At 45.7% G+C, this 17,700-nt stretch overlaps 1 pseudogene; it reads right to left on the minus strand.

The window, feature by feature from the left end:
- Window positions 1-16,648: 16,648 nt before the first annotated feature.
- On the minus strand, window positions 16,649-17,415 carry LOC116125900 (annotated as a pseudogene).
- Window positions 17,416-17,700: the final 285 nt, after the last annotated feature.

Here is a 17,700-nt window from a genome sequence, read left to right on the forward strand (position 1 = left end):
CTCAGTCGACCTGAACGAGCCGAGCCGGTATTAAGGATCAGAAGCACCTCAACCTGCAGCTCGCTAACGCCTGACCAGCTTCCTCAGAAAAAATATAGATGTGTTCGCATGGACGCATGCCGATATGGCCGAGATCAGCCCGGATATCATTTGCCATGCCTTGAACATTGATAACGAAGCCAGGTCGGTCCGCCAAAAATGAGAGCGATGGATCCAGAGCAATATGTCGCCTTGAAAATCGAGTAGCTAATCTCCTTCAAAATGGGTCCATCTGAGAAGCTCTCTACCCGAGCTAGGTTGCTAACCCAGTTCTAGTGAAAAAGCCTAACGGCAAGTGGCGGACCTATGTGGACTTCACCGACCTCAACAAAGCCTGCCCAAAGGACAGTTTCCCCTACCTAGGATCGACCAGCTCGTTGATGCCCTTTTGGGCATGAGTGTTGAGTTTCATGGATGCATTCTTGGGAACAATCAAATTCCAACGTTGCACTGGATGAAGAGCATACCTTCTTTGTCACAGATCGGGGGCTGTACTGCTACAGGGTTATGCCCTTTGACCTAAAAAACGCTGGGGTGACTTACCAGTGTCTGGTTAACTGAATGTTCTCCGAGCAGATCGAAAGGTTGACGGAGTCTACGCTGATGACATGCTAGTCAAGTCGTACGTCGCCTCAGATCACGTAGCGCATCTCGCCGAGTGTTCGACATCCTTCAGAGATATCGAATGAAGCTCAATCATTTCAAATGCTCATTCAGGGTATCCTCAGGAAAATTTATGGGATCATGGTTACTAGTGGGAATAGAGATCAACCTTGAGAAAATCCAAGCTCTCGTTGACATGAAAAGCCCGACCAATCGAAAAAGGTTCAAAGTCTCAATGGGCAAATAGCGGTACTTAGTTGCTTCATATTGAGGGCAATATCACTGCTTGCCATTCTTTAATATCCTAAGAGTCAATAAGAAGTTTGAGTGACTCCCGAGTGCGAATAGGCATTCAAGGGCATTAAAGAGCACCTTGAAAAACCACTTCTCTATCCAAGCCTGTCCCGTAAGAATTCTGCTCTTGTATTTGTCCGTCTCTCAGTATGCGATCAGTACAACTTTAGTTTGGGGAAGAGAGAAGGGTTCAATGGCCGTTTATTATGGGAGCAAGCGTCTGCTAGATACCAAGATGCGGTATCCAAAAATGGAGAAATTGGCTTATGCCCTGTTAATCTTTCTATAAAGTTACTACCTTACTTCCACGCTCACACAATCCATGTATGACCAGTTACCCACTCAAGCAGGTCCTCCAGAAGCCAGAGGCATCGGGTAAATTGCTCAAGTGGCCATGGAACTAAGTCATTCGATTTGTCCATCTCTCGGTACGCGATCAGTGCAACTTTAGTTCAGGAAGAGAGTAGGGTTCAATAGCGGTTTATTACGAGCGAGCATCTGCTAGATGCCAAGGCGTAGTATCTGAAAGTGGAGTGATTGGCTTTGCCCTGCTGATCGTTTCTACAAGTTCGACCTTACTTCCACGCTTACACAATCCATGTAATGACCAGTTACCTCAAGCAGGTCCCCAAGCCAGAGGCATCGAGTAATTGCTCAAGTGGGCCATGGATCTAAGTCATTCGATCTACAATATAGAACGAAAGCAACTATCAAAGGGCAGGTTATTGCTGATTTCATCTCAGAATTCGCATATCAGTCGATAAGGGAATTTGACAACAAGCTAGCGAAGTCACCCAAGAAACTATTCAGAGTCTGTCAAATTGGAGCCTATATGTCGATGGATCATTAATAGAAAGAGGGCCAAGGCCAGTCTTCTTCTTTAAGTCCCGAGGAGACTCGTATTCATGGCATCCTCTTTCGATTCAAAGCGACCAATAATGAGGTTGAGTATGAAGCTATTCTCGCTGGGTTGCAGTTGGCCAAAGAATGGGTTCAACCGCGATTAGCGTCCACGCGACTTCGTGCTGGTTGTCAACCAATCTTGGGGGAATACCAAGCCAAGGAAGAAAATGTGATCTGCTATCTGAAAAAGGCTAAGCTACGCTAGAGCGTTCGAGCACTTCATGATCATATAGACCTAGAGATAGCATTCTGTGGCAGATGCCTTCAAAGATAACCTCGTCGCGGGACTCGATGCATCAAAAAGTATTCCTGCTCGGTTCATGGAGCCCCAGTGTTAGCTCGACCGAACAGGCCGTGAACAGTAGAATCAGTTTCTTAGATGACTCCTATTATTCAGTATCTCCGAGATGGGATCTTGCCTAACGACAGGTCGAAGCAAGAACCCGCGAACAAAAGCTGCTCGTTACACACATCATAGGAGATCAACTGTTCAAGCGAGGGTTTAGCGCCCCTCTTTTTCGATGTGCAACTGATGAAGAAGCAGATTACTTCATAAGGCAGATAAGAAGGAATCTACGGTAACCGCATAGCCGCACGATCCCTCACTAACAAGGTTGTTCATCAAGGGTATTACTGGCCCTGATTCAAGAAGAACACCTACAACTTTGTTAAAACGTGTGATAAATGCCAGCGGTTCGTAACATACTGCGAGCTCCTTCCCACCAGTTGTGTACCATGTCCCGCCTAGCCATTCTCCATGTGGGGAATCGATCTCAATGGACCCATGCCAGTTGGTAAAGAGGGGGTCAGTATGTGGTGGTCGCGGTAGACTACTTCACCAAGTGGGTCGAAGTAGAGCCCTTAGCCATCACCACCAAAAGCTCAAGCATTTCGTCTTCAAAAATATGTGTGTCTGCTTTGGTATCCTCATACCTTGTCTTTGATAACGGAAGCAGTTCGATACGAGGAGTTCAAGTAGTTTTACGACAAGCTGGGCATCCTAAGAAGTTCACCTCGGTCGCAAGACTGCGCAAATGTCAATCAAAGCTGTCAAGAAAACCGTCAAGCACACTCTAAAGGCCAAACTTGGCGTAGCCAAGGGGAATTGGGCGACGACCTCTCGAAGTCCTGTGGGCATACAGAACAACTCCAAGAACCTCTACCTCATAAACCCCTTTTCGTTAGCATATGGCTGCGAAGCAAGGATCTCTATGGAGGTAGGAATCGGTTCACTTTGGAGGGACCTGTTCAATGAGACAAAATGAGGCACTTATACGCGCAAGTCTGGATCTAGTTGAAGACATTGTAGCAAGGCTCAATTGAAAATAGAAGTGCAAAAAAGTTCTTTGACTCTAAGGTCAAGAGAAGAGACTTCCAGGTCGGTGACCTCGTTAGGGAATCAAGTGTGGGAGTTTTAGGACCAAACTGGGAAGGCCCATACCACATTGCCAAAGTGATAAGGCTATGGACTTATAATCTCAAAAGGCTGAATGGTTCCGAATTACCGCGAGCTTGAATGCGGAACATCTCCGACCATATTATCAGTAATTCCGAACTCAACTTTTCCTTGTAGACTGTTTTTAGTCCTTGTAAATAAAAGAATTACCTTTCCAAGTGTATAATTCTGTTCACATAGACTTGTTATAATTTTGTTCTCATAAACTTGTTCCAATGTTAATAAATATGTTAGAATGCGATCTCATGTATAACAGGGTACAGATTGTAAGTACTCATGAAAGATTAAAAAAGATGTATTTATTCATTAATAAAAGGGGAAGTACATGAACGAGCAGGAGAAGATTCCAAAACAAAAGCAATCATGGGCCTTCATCCCCAATTCCCAGAGGCATGACCTCGTCACCCGGCTGATCGCCAATCACCTAGCCAGCTGCTGACTCCTTGGGGCATACTTGAAGACTCTCCGTGGTCAAACCTCGGGCGGCCTCCACAGCATCCTCATCGTCAAGCCCACCATGGATCCAGAATTTCCTGGTATCCTCTGGGAGGTCGGATATATCCATTTTAGGATTCTTGGTCGTAGGGCATAGATGGACTGAATTGCCCATTCAGCAGCTTTGACTCGATCTCTGACCCTTGACGCTGTATCTCTTCAGTCAGCAAAGTGACTCTTCCTTGGCTACTTGGAGTTCGGCCTCAGCGCCCACCTTTGTTCTCGGAGGCCTCCCATAGCTCGCCCCTTTTTTGCTCTGCTCGTGAGCCCGTTCGAAGGTCATTTTAAGCTCTTGGTTTTTTTTGCCACCCTCCCTGGTGATTTTGGCCAATGTCCTCTGGAGCTCCTTTATCTCCTCTTCGTGCTTCTCTAGCTCGGCCTTTTGAAAGTCCATCGTGTGAGAGTAGCATTCCTTTCATTCAGGTACTGGTTCGTCGAAGTGCTAGATAATCCTTCTCTGCCTCAGCGTTTCAAAGTCCCACTTGAGCTGCGTGTTCTCCTTCCTCAGTGTGACCTCCCCTCTGGCAGCTCCCAGTCGGACCTTCATAGGGACAATTGCATAGAGAGCAAAGCTTGTGAACAGAAAGAGTAACAAGTTAGCTTCCTTGCTATGAAAAGGATAAATGTAAAGTCCTCACCGAGGACAGCTCGTTCTACCTTGCTCAAGTGTTGGATGGATGTGGACATTAGGTCCACATGATTGGAGGCTACGAACTGCTCGAATGCCTCTACAACCCTTACTCCAGCAGGAAAAAACCACCGGCTGAGATGAATCCGGAGTGTCTCATTGAGTCCAACACTGAGTGTCGTGTCTGCGCCTTTAGTAGTAGTCGTGTCGCCCGTCGGTTTCCTTGCCTGGTCTCCTCCCAAGTCCTGACCTCGTTCTGCCTTGCTTGCGGTGCTCTGAGCAATGGAAATGTTGGGATGCGGCCTCCTAGGCTGAGCGCCCAGGTCCTTTGGTTCAAACTCTAACTCTTCGATTCGACGTTTCTAGAATGGCCACCATATGTGCTCATAGGGTTCTCACTATCAAGATTTGAAACACTTGATACCCTCGTCACGGTTCTACCATTCTAAGGACATATATCAATACATATTGCAATAATAATGATTTACGCGATATAGAATAAAATGCCTTCTATTGATTAATGAACATTATTACAAAGAGTCAATTCTACAATAATTGATTGGCTCTAGGGTATCTACTCTAACATGATGACATGAGCAGCATGCTTCTGTTAGTGCTGTAGGTGCGCGCCAGACGAGCTAAAGGCTGGAGAAGGTCCACGTGTCCAATCCCTACACAAATCACGTAAATCGCTCTAGTAGGTGGGCAACGGGACATAAAAAAGTATTTGCATAGAAGTCTGACCAACTCACAAATTTAGTAATCATTACCTTAACTCATCCCACTATAAATAAAGAGATTCTCTCTCATTTGTGGGATTGGCTAATTTCTCTCTGGAATAGCATATACATACTCTCTCTCTCTCTCTCTCTCTCTCTCTTGTAATCACTTGTAAGTCAGCTCGCTGATCGTAACCTGATCTCGATATATTAATACAACATCAGTGGACGTAGGAATCGCTTGTTTATGCATCCGAACCACTTTAAACACTGATCTTCTTCTATTCAGTTCAATACCCTCATTCACGTGTGTTTTCTGGGCCAGCTCAGCATCTTACACGTACGTTTAGTTAGTGTCAAAATCACGCATCAACAGTTTGGTGCTAGAAGGAGGGCTTGATTTAATATTCATCCTTCATCAGAAGAATCTCTAACTAACTAGTCCTACAACATCAAATGGCTTGCAGATTCAAATTTGACGACCCCATAATGGTGAGGAAGAAGTCCCTTAATTGCAAGAAGGCACTTCTTCCGAAGTACCCCCAGCTCCGCACAATCTCATGGGGGATATTCCCTCAAGCTCACAGCTTGATCCGGCTGTCATGAGGTACCTGGAGAGGTTCAACAATACTCTCCAAACGGTCAACCAAAGGTTGGACCGCTTGGATTGGGTTGCACCACCTAAATCAAATGAGGCGGTGCCACCACCAAAAACGCCTGCAGGTTGCATGAAAGCGCAAAAAAGGGTGGTAGTCCATGCTGCGCACTGTAGCGTGTCAAAGGAAGGGAAAATAGGTGGCGAACAATGGGCTTAGAGGCTCTGAGGGACCAGCAAACACCGACCGCACCTTGGGCAGAATATCCATGGCGTAAAGGCTTAATGACAGGTCACAAATCGAGCTATCCCATGCCATATCGCGTGAGCACTCCCATAAAAGTGCAAGACGAGGAGATTCCCACTATCGCCACAATAACGACCACGATTGTCGTCACGCGGGAAGTTCCAACCATCCGCGGGTCGGTTCGCACCACCGCAGAGGTCAGGAAGGTTCCCTAGGCCATTCATCGCCGTCGCACGACTCTAACCAGCGTGTGTCAAGAGCGGCCAAAACTATCAGCCGAGGCAAGGAGGAGTCCAACCTCCGAACTTTCCTCAACTGTAATCAAGAGGGTTGAACCCGCATAAGGGAAAGCGATCCCTAGATAGCTCTGCTGCCTCATATTGAGGAGCTACAGCAAGCTCTCGATCAATTAAAGGCTCAGCAAAATGACCGAGGTCAGGTCGTAGAGGCGTATCCCTTTTTTGCGGTTGTGTTAGCTGCCTCTCTCCCGTCCAAATTCAGAATGCCTGATATGCGGGCGTTCGATAGGAATTCTGATCTGCAGGATCATCTGTACGAATTCAATGACCAGATGGAACTTCATCAAGAAGGTTCCATGGGCCATTCATCGTTGTCGCATGACTTTAACCAACGTGTGTCAAGAGCGGCCAGAACTGTCGGTTGAGGTGAGGAGGAGTCCGACCTCCGCATTTTCCTCAACTGCAATCAAGAGGGTCAAACCCTTATGGGGGAAAAGTGATCTCCAGATAGCTCCACTGCCTCATATTGAGGAGCTACAGCGAGCTCTCGATCAGTTGAAGGCTTAGCAAAATGACCGAGGTTAGGTCATAAAGGCGGCTCCCTTTTTTGCGGCTGTGTTAGTCGCCCCTCTCTTGTCCAGATTCAGAATGCCCGATATACAGGCATTCGATGGGAATTTCAATCCGCAAGATCATCTGTATAAATTCAAAGACCTGATGGAACTTCATCAGGAAAGTTCCCTGGGCCATTCATCACCATTGCATGACTCTAACCAGCGTGTGTCAAAAGCGGTCGGAACTGTCGGCCGAGGCGAGGAGGAGTCTGACCTCCAGACTTTCCTTAACTGCAATCGAGAGGGTTGAACCCTCATGGGGGGAAAACGATCTCCAGACAGCTCCACTACCTCATATTGAGGAGCTATAGTGAGCTTTCGATCAGTTCAAGGCTTAGCAAAATGACTGAGGTCAGGTCGCAGAGGCGTCTCCCTTTTCTACGACTATGTTAGCTGCCCCTCTTCCATCCAGATTTAGAATGCCCAATATGCTGGCGTTCGATGGGAATTCCAATCCGCAGGATCATCTGTACGAATTCAACGACCTAATGGAACTTTATCAAGTTTTTGATTTAGCAAAATGCCAATGCTTGACGGTGACCCTTACATCTTATGCTAAGCGATGGTTTAGGTGGCTCCCGACGAGATCTATCGACTCGTGGAACCAAATGAGCTCGACATTCTTGAGACACTTCCAGGCGAACAGGAAGTTCTCAATGCCTTTAAGCTACCTCAGCAATATAAGGCAAGAGAGGGATGAATCCCTCCAATCTTACATCAACAGATTCCACAAAGAGCTCCATAAAGTAGCTCACACTCCCAAAGAGTCCGTTCGGACTCTCATCATAGCTGGAGTTCATCCACAGATAGATTTGAGGAAGGAGCTACAATCGGAGGATAATGTTTCTCTCACCCGCTTTTACAGCCTTACAAAGAAATACCTCTGTATCGAGAACTCTATGGCAGCCCTCCACCGCCATGACCCCAACACTTCAGGTAGTGCGCCAGGTTGGGGGGAAAATAGGAGGGCTGATCGTCAATGGGCTAACGATGATCAGCAAAAAGGAAAGAAACAGCGGTTTGAGCCCAAGAAGTCTTATACTCCTGTTCCTTGTCGCGATCACGACAGAAATTATATACCCCTTTGAATGCATCTGTCTCGACAATTCTTGACAAGTCGGAAGAGGCCAATCTGCTCGAAGAGTTGGAGCCCATGAAAAATCTGCCTTCAACTAGAAATAGTAAAAAGTACTATCATTATCATCGGGATAATGGGCATCACACTGATGAGTGCCGAGCTCTCAAGCAGGCAATCGAAAATCTTATCAAGCAGGGGCATTTCAAAGAGTATGTTGATGACTCTGCTCCCGTAAGGGAGAAAAATTGAGAGGAATCGGGCAAGAAGCGTTGTAATCGCAAAGGTATCTATAGCGTGGAGATAATTTTTGGGGGACCACACCTCGGGGGAAACTCGCAAGGTGCCAAGGAAAGATATGCTCATGTAGCCCATCACGACCCTATCCATGTGATGAACATGACGCAGCAACCATCAAAGGTTTGGAAAGAGAAGGAAATCACCTTGTCCAAAAAAGATGCAGTCCGATTGCATCATCCCAACGATGATGCCCTCGTCATTACACCCCAAATAAGGCGCTGTGATGTCCACATAATTTTGGTGGTTAACGGGAGTGCTGTGAACATCATGTTCCAGTGAGCTTTCGAAAGATTGAACTTGGATAAGGCCGACCTAAAGCCCGCCTCAATCCCTCTATATGGTTTTACAGGGGATCACCTGATCCCCAAGGGAATGATCTCGCTTCCAGTCACGTTGGGTGACTTTGACGAAGTGACCAAGGTCACCGACTTCTTGGTAGTGGACTGCCCCTTCGCCTTCAATGGTATCCTGGGACGACCTTTACTAAGAAGCTTCAAGGCAGTCACTTTGATCTACCATCTTAAGATGAAGTTTCCCACCCCGACGGGGATAGGGGAAGTAAGAGGATCTTAGCGTGCATCTTGCGACTGCTATGTTAGGGCAGTGCAGATGGCGTGTAAAGGGAAAGGCATCCCCCGTGGCATTCCTAAACAGGCAATGGCGATCACCCAGATCGAACCACCGAGCCGAGGATAATATGGATCCTCGTATCCAAGAATGCCCTTCCAGTGGGCCAGTTGAGGATCTATCGGAGGTCTCAGTCGACCTGAACGAGCCGAGCCGGGTATTAAGGATCAGAAGCAACCTCAACCTGCAGCTCGCTAACGACCTGACCAGCTTCCTCAGAAAAAATATAGATGTGTTCGCATGGACGCATGCCGATATGGCCGAGATCAGCCCGGATATCATTTGCCATGCCTTGAACATTGATAACGAAGCCAGGTCGGTCCGCCAGAAAATGAGAGCGATGGATCCAGAGCAATATGTCGCCTTGAAAATCGAGGTAGCTAATCTCCTTCAAAATGGGTCCATCTGAGAAGCTCTCTACCCGAGCTAGGTTGCTAACCCAGTTCTAGTGAAAAAGCCTAACGGCAAGTGGCGGACCTATGTGGACTTCACCGACCTCAACAAAGCCTGCCCAAAGGACAGTTTCCCCCTACCTAGGATCGACCAGCTCGTTGATGCCACTTTTGGGCATGAGCTGTTGAGTTTCATGGATGCATTCTTGGGATACAATCAAATTCCAACGTATGCACTGGATGAAGAGCATACCTTCTTTGTCACAGATCGGGGGCTGTACTGCTACAGGGTTATGCCCTTTGACCTAAAAAACGCTGGGGTGACTTACCAGTGTCTGGTTAACTGAATGTTCTCCGAGCAGATCGAAAGGTTGACGGAAGTCTACGCTGATGACATGCTAGTCAAGTCGTACGTCGCCTCAGATCACGTAGCGCATCTCGCCGAGATGTTCGACATCCTTCAGAGATATCGAATGAAGCTCAATCATTTCAAATGCTCATTCAGGGTATCCTCAGGAAAATTTATGGGATACATGGTTAACTAGTGGGGAATAGAGATCAACCTTGAGAAAATCCAAGCTCTCGTTGACATGAAAAGCCCGACCAATCGAAAACAGGTTCAAAGTCTCAATGGGCAAATAGCGGTACTTAGTTGCTTCATATTGAGGGCAACATATCACTGCTTGCCATTCTTTAATATCCTAAGAGTCAATAAGAAGTTTGAGTGGACTCCCGAGTGCGAATAGGCATTCAAGGGCATTAAAGAGCACCTTGAAAAACCACTTCTTCTATCCAAGCCTGTCCCGTAAGAAATTCTGCTCTTGTATTTGTCCGTCTCTCAGTATGCGATCAGTACAACTTTAGTTTGGGGAAGAGAGAAGGGTTCAATGGCCGGTTTATTATGGGAGCAAGCGTCTGCTAGATACCAAGATGCGGTATCCAAAAATGGAGAAATTGGCTTATGCCCTGTTAATCGTTTCTATAAAGTTACTACCTTACTTCCACGCTCACACAATCCATGTAATGACCAGTTACCCACTCAAGCAGGTCCTCCAGAAGCCAGAGGCATCGGGTAAATTGCTCAAGTGGGCCATGGAACTAAGTCAATTCGATTTGTCCATCTCTCGGTACGCGATCAGTGCAACTTTAGTTCAGGAAGAGAGTAGGGTTCAATAGTCGGTTTATTACGGGAGCGAGCATCTGCTAGATGCCAAGGCGTAGTATCTGAAAGTGGAGTGATTGGCTTATGCCCTGCTGATCGTTTCTACAAAGTTACGACCTTACTTCCACGCTTACACAATCCATGTAATGACCAGTTACCTGCTCAAGCAGGTCCTCCAGAAGCCAGAGGCATCGAGTAAATTGCTCAAGTGGGCCATGGATCTAAGTCAATTCGATCTACAATATAGAACGAAAGCAACTATCAAAGGGCAGGTTATTGCTGATTTCATCTCAGAATTCGCATATCAGTCGATAAGGGAATTTGAGCAACAAGCTAGCGAAGTCACCCAAGAAACTATTCAGAGTCTGTCAAATTGGAGCCTATATGTCGATGGATCATTAAATAGAAAGAGGGCCAAGGCCAGTCTTCTTCTTTTAAGTCCCGAGGAGACTCGTATTCATGGCATCCTCTAGTTCGGATTCAAAGCGACCAATAATGAGGTTGAGTATGAAGCTATTCTCGCTGGGTTGCAGTTGGCCAAAGAAATGGGTTCAACCGCGATTAGCGTCCACAGCGACTTCGTGCTGGTTGTCAACCAGATCTTGGGGGAATACCAAGCCAAGGAAGAAAATGTGATCTGCTATCTGAAAAAGGCTAAGGCTACGCTAGAGCCGTTCGAGCACTTCATGATCATATAGATTCCTAGAGATAGCAATTCTGTGGCAGATGCCTTGGCAAAGATAACCTCGTCGCTGGACTCGGATGCATCAAAAAGTATTCCTGCTCGGTTCATGGAGGCCCCAGTGTTAGCTCGACCGAACAGGCCGTGAACAGTAGAATCAGTTTCTTAGATGACTCCTATTATTCAGTATCTCCGAGATGGGATCTTGCCTAACGACAAGGTCGAAGCAAGAACCCTGCGAACAAAAGCTGCTCGTTACACACTCATAGGAGATCAACTGTTCAAGCGAGGGTTTAGCGCCCCTCTTATTCGATGTGCAACTGATGAAGAAGCAGATTACTTCATAAGGCAGATACAAGAAGGAATCTACGGTAACCGCATAGCCGCACGATCCCTCACTAACAAGGTTGTTCATCAAGGGTATTACTGGCCCCTGATTCAAGAAGACACCTACAACTTTGTTAAAACGTGTGATAAATGCCAGCGGTTCGTAAACATACTGCGAGCTCCTTCCCACCAGTTGGTAACCATGTCCAGCCCCTAGCCATTCTCCATGTGGGGAATCGATCTCAATGGACCCATGCCAGTTGGTAAAGAGGGGGTCAAGTATGTGGTGGTCGCGGTAGACTACTTCACCAAGTGGGTCGAAGTAGAGCCCTTAGTCACGATCACCACCAAAAAGCTCAAGCATTTCGTCTTCAAAAATATTGTGTGCTGCTATGGGATTCCTCATACCCTTGTCTTTGATAACGGGAAGCAGTTCGATAACGAGGAGTTCAAGTAGTTTTACGACAAGCTGGGCATCCATAAGAAGTTCACCTCGGTCGCAAGACTGCAAGCAAATGGTCAAGTCAAAGCTGTCAAGAAAACCGTCAAGCACACTCTAAAGGCCAAACTTGGCGTAGCCAAGGGGAATTGGGCTGACGACCTTCTCGAAGTCCTGTGGGCATACAGAACAACTCCAAGAACCTCTACCTCATAAACCCCTTTTTCGTTAGCATATGGCTGCGAAGCAAGGATCTCTATGGAGGTAGGAATCGGTTCACTTTGGAGGGACCTGTTCAATGAGACAAACAATGAGGCACTTATACGCGCAAGTCTGGATCTAGTTGAAGAACATTGTAGCAAGGCTCAATTGAGAATAGAAGTGCAAAAAAGTTCTTTGACTCTAAGGTCAGAAGAAGAGACTTCCAGGTCGGTGACCTCGTTAGGGAATCAAGTGTGGGAGTTTTAGGACCAAACTGGGAAGGCCCATACCACATTGCCAAAGTGATAAGGCTATGGACTTATAATCTCAAAAGGCTGAATGGTTCCGAATTACCGCGAGCTTGGAATGCGGAACATCTCCGACCATATTATCAGTAATTCCGAACTCAACTTTTCCTTGTAGACTGTTTTTAGTCCTTGTAAATAAAAGAATTACCTTTCCAAGTGTATAATTCTGTTCACATAGACTTGTTATAATTTTGTTCTCATAAACTTGTTCCAATGTTATTATAAATAGTTAGAATGCGATCTCATGTATAACAGGGTACAGATTGTAAGTACTCATGAAAGATTAAAAAAGATGTATTTATTCATTAATAAAAGGGGAAGTACATGAACGAGCAGGAGAAGATTCCAAAAACAAAAGCAATCATGGGCCTTCATCCCCAATTCCCAGAGGCATGACCTCGTCATCCCTGGCTGATCGCCAATCACCTAGCCAGCTGCTGACTCCTTGGGGGCATACTTTGAAGACTCTCCGTGGTCAAGACCTCGGGCGGCCTCCACAGCATCCTCATCGTCAAGCCGCACCATGGATCCAAGAATTTCCTGGTATTCCTCTGGGAGGTCGGATATATCCATTTTAGGATTCTTGGTCGTAGGGCATAGATGGACTGAATTGCCCATTCAGCAGCCTTTGACTCGATCTCTGACCCTTGACGCTTTATCTCTTCAGTCAGCAAAGTGACTCTTCCTTGGCTAGCTTGGAGTTCGGCCTCAAGCGCCCACCTTTGTTTCTCGGAGGCCTCCCATAGCTCGCCCCTTTTTTGCTCTGCTCGTGAGGCCCGTTCGAAGGTCATTTTAAGCTCTTGGTTTTTTTTGCCACCCTCCCTGGTGATTTTGGCCAATGTCCTCTGGAGCTCCTTTATCTCCTCTTCGTGCTTCTCTAGCTCGGCCTTTTGAAAGTCCATCGTGTGAAGAGTAGCATTCCTTTCATTCAGGTACTGGTTCGTCGAAGTGCTAGATAAGTCCTTCTCTGCCTCAGCGGTTTCAAAGTCCCACTTGAGCTGCGTGTTCTCCTTCCTCAGTGTGACCTCCCCCTCGGCAGCTCCCAGTCGGACCTTCTATAGGGACAATTGCATAGAGAGCAAAGCTTGTGAACAGAAAGAGTAACAAGTTAGCTTCCTTGCTATTGAAAAGGATAAATGTAAAGTCCTCACCGAGGACAGCTCGTTCTACCTTGCTCAAGTGTTGGATGGATGTGGACATTAGGTCCACATGATTGGAGGCTACGAACTGCTCGAATGCCTCTACGAACCCTTACTCCAGCAAGGAAAAAACCACCGTCTGTAGATGATCCGTGAGTTGTCTCATTGAGTCCAACACTGGAGTGTCCGTGTCTGCGCCTTTAGTAGTAGTCGTGTCGCCCGTCGGTTCCTTGCCTGGTCTCCTCCCAAGATCCGTGACCTCGTTCTGCCTTGCTTGCGGTGCTCTTGGAGCAATGGAAATGTTGGGATGCGGCCTCCTAGGCTGAGCGCCCAGGTCCTTTGGTTCAAACTCTAACTCTTCGATTCGAATTTGCCTCCTCTTCTTGGGCCATTGTCTTTTGCCTCGGGCGACTAGCCGAAGGCTGATGAGCCCCAGTAGGTCATACCAGAGCTCCCACCGTTGTCTCTCTGGCGGGGGCATCGTTGGGAGCTGCTCTAGTTGGTCCGATGGTGCCCACTCAAGGGAAGGTGAACTGCCTTGGTTGTGGTGATTTGGGCACCTTTGGAGGCATGGGTGCTGCATGTGAATGTCGTTAGTAAAACAATTCGCTGCATGCACAATCAAAAAATAAACCAAGGTTACGAAGCTTACTCTGTGGGGGTTCTAGGGTCGCTTCTGGGTTGAAGAAATCATATTTTCGTAAATTTGCAGTTGTCACGAGCAATCTAGTGTTGCGACTCTCTTTGAGCAGAAAGCCGAAGGTAGTGATCCTATCCAGATCCTCAAGGAGCTCTAACCTGGTCGTTTTGTTAACTGCAAAGAAAAAGGAGCTCGTTAGTGAAGACCAAAAGAGTTCGCAAATTCATAAAAAAGGAAAACCTACTCAGATCCTGGAAATAGCAAATGCCATTGTAACGAAAGAAAAAGAACTTCATCTTGTCTGCTCCTACATTGCTCGGGTAACTGTGTATTCCCGCTTCAATGGTAGTTCACTTAGAAAGATAGTAAAAATCCTTGTCCTTACTTTTCTTCAAAATGTACGAGCAACCGAGCTCCACTGCAGTTAGCTCGCCTAATCCACTCTCGTGACACGCAATGTACATAGCCACAGCTATCATGTACGAGTTTGGCGTGAGTTGAAGTGGTGCGATTCCGAAATGATCAAGGACTGACCTGAAAAAAGGGTGGAAGGGGATCAACCTTCCACTCTTGAATATATTCTTGGAGATCGCAGCCAGCCCCCGTGGCAGATTTCAAGCTATGCGTGTCTTATCTCAGAAGACCTCCACGCGGAGAGCGTATTGGTCTACTACCTTTTCAAGATCCTCGGAAGTCATCACCGACAAGATCTCTTGAGGGGGACCCGCAGGAGCATCCTACGCAGGCGAGCTGGTCACTTCCTCGGCTTTGGTCGTTGAGGGGTCCATTCTACTGCGGTTTGCAAAAGCGACAAGCAGGGAATCGTTCAGTCCTCGTGTACTATTTCGTACGATGACGTGAAGGAAAAAGTAAATACTTCCCCCCTTAAACCCTAGAAAAACTCTAACAGAATATTTTTAGAGCCACCATTCATGGCTCGAACCTAAGGAGAATGTTTCATCTTCGATCGACTACTAGCAGACTGTCATCACGTGGAAACCAATGAAAGCAAAAAATAGCAAAAATGGCAGAGAAACCATCCTTACCTCCTAGAATGAGAAGAATGAATCCTCTTGCTTCGAATATCAAGTGCGCACCGGTTTGAAAGGCAAAGAATCAAAGTTCACAAAAATCTCTTGCTCTCTCTAAGAAGATGAATATTGTGACATTGCCTGAAGTGAACCTGGGTTTTTATAGTAAAAGAAATGACGCTTTGGTTTTTCGAAGTCAAACGACGTTTGGGCGAAAAAACGCAACTCACCATTGATCACAACCACGTGTCGCAGATCAGCGAAGAAGAGTGACCGTCACGCTTCAAGAAACCAAATCGTCATTCTCTTCCGTTGAAAAACTCAAGCGACAGCACGTTTTCCCTCCTCCACATTAATGCGCCCCCATCCATATTTAATGCTCTGATAGGAAATGTCGTTTCATCATGGCTCACATTTAATGCGCATGGCTAACACTTATTGCGCATAAGACATGTCTGTCAGAGCGAATGGTATTTCATTAAATGTATCCGTTACAAAAGTGCAACAGATAACATCTGAAGAAGTCGTTACATAGAACACTCTTCGTCTTGTCAGTCGCGAAGTGATGTAACTCTTCAATCTTATCCCATGTCAGTTGCGAGGCGACGTGACTCTCAATGTGTATCAGTTTCGAGGCAACACAATCCCTTGTCTTCAGTAAAGAACTCCAAGTGCAATCAAGTCGTGAACTTCGGAAGAGGATCAAAATCATGGCACTGATAGTCTAAAAGCAGGTCGCTCATCCATAAAACAATGACCATCTAAGGTCGCATGCATAAAAGTGTCTCCTCGACCTCTTTGCAATCAAGTCAGGTCAACCAGAATCTCTCCGAAAGCATCAAGTCACGGCATAATATGTAGTTTTTGAGGTTCGATTCTCAAACCTTAAAAACTAAGAGACTTCTGTTATGCCTGGAAAAGTAGGGTTGACGCAGAGCCCAGTCAGCATAAGTGGTCAGAGCTTAGGAAAACCCGCAGCCATCCAGGCGCAGCCATGTCATGTTATGACATTAGCAACATGCTTTTGTCAGTGCAGTGGGTGCGCACCAGACTAGCTAAAGGCTGGAGAAGGTCCACGTGTCCAATCCCTGCACAAATCGCGTAAATTGCTCTAGTAGGTGGGCAACGGGACATAAAGAAGGATTTGCACGGAAGTCTAACCAACTCACAAATTTAGTAATCATTACCTTAACTCATCCCACTATAAATAGAGAGTTCCTCTCTTGTTTGTGAGATTGGCAAATTTCTCTCTAGAATAGCATATAAATAATCTCTCTCTCTCTCTCTCTCTCTTGTAATCACTTGTAAGTCAGCTCGATGATCGTGACTTGATCTCGATATATTAATACAATATCAGTGGATGTAGGAATCACTTGTTAAAGCATCCGAACCACTTTAAACATGTTCTTCTTCTATTCAATTCAATACCCTCATTCACGTGTGTTTTCTATGCTAGTTCATCATCTCACACGTAAGTTTAGTTAGTGTCAAAATCACACATCAACAGGAGGCATTGGCATTTCCCCTACTTTCTCTTCTTCGACGTTCAAATATAAAGATTTATTCCTATAATTAATCCAGTGAATGGCATCGTTCCAGAAAACACCACGCATTGCAATTAAAGTAAATGGACTAAGGAAAGTACTTCCAGAAAGTTGCCAACCCCCATTTTCTGATGAGTAAATTAGCATCTGATAACAGGTATCTTCCAAAGAATCTTCAATGCTCCTTACACAAATGACTTTGTAATGAGGTGATTTCGAAGGATCAAATGCCAAGAAAACACCAGGAATAGCTTTAAAGAATCCAGTTATAGCAGGGATTAGAGGAAGTATAGTGTATTGCTTAGTAGTGGGATTGAAAACATAATAGTTGTCGAAAAGCCTAAAATTTAAGGAGCGGGGAAAGCATGTAAACAATTAACATTCAAACTGCAGAACCATGATCTTTAACGAATCATCGCGAAAAGTAAGCAATTGAAAGGGATGGCAAGAAGAACCGGAATTATGATTGATGAAGTCGTATTCTGAACGCTCAATATTACGCAAAAAGAGGCCAGAGTTGGGTCTATGAATAAGACTTAGACGGACGGAGAAGTGAGGGCGGGAGATAAGGGAAAGCCAGTGTTTGGATACTGATTTGAATTGAGAAGGGATTTGATTGGGAGACGAATAAGTAATTCTATCAAAAGATCAACATTGTTTGCAATTTCTTCAGCTGAAGAGTTTCTGTCTATTTGGATTCTTTGGGCGGAGAGCATGGTGCAATTATCAAACACTTTGTGCGCAACAGCAACCCTAAAACCCCAAAAGTGCGACCAGTTTGAATGTGAAGAAGCTATTTCACTCTTGTTTTAGTTAAATTGAGATTTAAAAAAATTTGAGAAGCACTTTTATTAGTTTTCGGACCCCTATTGGATATAATAAATGAGAAATTTAAATAAAATAATTACTTTTCTATTTCAATTATATAATAATTTCCTTTTTCTTAAAACAAGCACTTTTATTTTAAATCCAAATTTTTAATACAAAATTATAAACTAAAA

Source organism: Pistacia vera, unplaced genomic scaffold (assembly GCF_008641045.1).
Source record: "Pistacia vera cultivar Batoury unplaced genomic scaffold, PisVer_v2 Contig173, whole genome shotgun sequence".
NCBI classification, from domain to species: domain Eukaryota; kingdom Viridiplantae; phylum Streptophyta; class Magnoliopsida; order Sapindales; family Anacardiaceae; genus Pistacia; species Pistacia vera.